Source organism: Zootoca vivipara, chromosome 5 (assembly GCF_965207765.1).
Source record: "Zootoca vivipara chromosome 5, rZooViv2.hap1.1, whole genome shotgun sequence".
Lineage (NCBI taxonomy): Eukaryota > Metazoa > Chordata > Lepidosauria > Squamata > Lacertidae > Zootoca > Zootoca vivipara.
In genome coordinates this window covers 82,400,846-82,402,323 of record NC_142588.1, presented here as the reverse complement: position 1 = coordinate 82,402,323, position 1,478 = coordinate 82,400,846, and the positions used below count along the sequence as shown (strand labels likewise).

At 45.8% G+C, this 1,478-nt stretch overlaps 1 non-coding gene across 1 annotated transcript; it reads right to left on the bottom strand.

The window, feature by feature from the left end:
- Nucleotides 1-1,097: 1,097 nt before the first annotated feature.
- On the bottom strand, nt 1,098-1,207 carry LOC118094119 (U6atac minor spliceosomal RNA). The gene has a single exon (XR_004693728.1). It is a non-coding gene; the product is annotated as a U6atac minor spliceosomal RNA (small nuclear RNA).
- Between the last annotated feature and the right edge of the window lie 271 nt (nt 1,208-1,478).

Genomic DNA, 1,478 nt, shown 5'->3' with positions numbered 1-1,478 from the left:
ACTAGCCGGGCAATCTGTGTGTGTGTGTGTGTGTGTGTGTGTGTGTGTGTGTGTGTGTGTGTCAGGCTCCATTGTCATTCCCATGTTTTGCTTTTGCATTTGATTCATTTAAACGTTTGATTCATTTAATCCTTTTCTTTCTTTCTTTTATTACTTCAGCTTATAAACAAATAAACGGAGTCTGAATATGAAAACACAGCCTTTCATGGAAATTTGGTCTGGTTCACCAACACTGTTCTTCCAGTCTATGCCTGATTTGTAGAAGGGCATGCAAATAGCAGAACTGCCCCCCCCCAAGCCCCACCTGTGCCTACCTTCTTCATTACAACCAGTTGGGCCACTAAGTGTCAGTCTTATTAAGCAGTTGGAGGAGGAGGAGACAGAGGGGGGGAGGAAAGAGCTGTGAGTGGAAAAGGCCCCTCTACCCATCCTCTGGACCCCCCCCCCCGGAACTCAACAAACCTGTTGCACCTGGAACTGGGTGTGGAGAGTGCATCTGAATGGGTCACAACTATGGGCAGCCTGAGGAGGTACCATCCGTCTTGGGCCTGCCCAAGAAAAGCAAGTCTAGAGTGAGAAACTAGGGTGATGTCTGCTGCTCCCAGAAACTCTTCTTGTCGTCAGACTTTTGTGGGTGAGCTGAGAGTTTGGTTGGACCCTGGGTGAGAACCCGGAGGCTGGGACGGACAGTATGTCAGAAGGAAAATGAATTGGTATTGCTTTTTATATATTGGTCACTCTGTATTTTTATAACTAACGGTGTATTTTTGTATTTCTTTTATGCTGCTGCTACTACAGTTTTTTGTACACCACTTAGAGATTTATTTTTTAAAAAAAATATTAAACGGTAAAGAAATTAAATAATCTATTTTTATTTTTACATTCATGTCCTACCTTTCCTCCATGGAGCTGAAAGTGACATAACGTGGTTCTTCCATTCCACATTTTTATTCCTCAAAACGACCCTGCGAAGTAGTCAGGCTGAGAGATAGTAACTGGCCCAAGGACAAGGAGTGAGCTTCTTAGCTAAGAGGGGACTTGAACCCTGGTCTCTCATGTCCTAGTCCAACACTCTAACCGCTATGCCACACTGGCTTTCAAAAAGGTAAGTGCCAATGCCTTAATCATGTGTGTGTTGTATAGGCCACTTGGACCTATTCCATCCTCATCCAGAGGAGTGCTAACCTTCTCTCCTGTCATACAATAGCCTGAGCATTGCCTTTGTCAAACTCAGCAGGTAGGACGATGGGGGAAAACCAGAATCAGCTGACTCTGTCATTGTCTCTGGCTCTGTTGGCCTCCCTGCCTGCCTCTTCTCCAATCCCAATGGCAAAAGCTGGTTTCTTGACTCAGAAGAGGACTACCAAGTCCAGGTGGATCCTAGAGACAGTCACAACCTTGAGCAAGTAAAGGTAAGGTAAAGGTAAAGGGACCCCTGACCATTAGGTCCAGTCACGGACGACTCTGGGGTTGCGCGC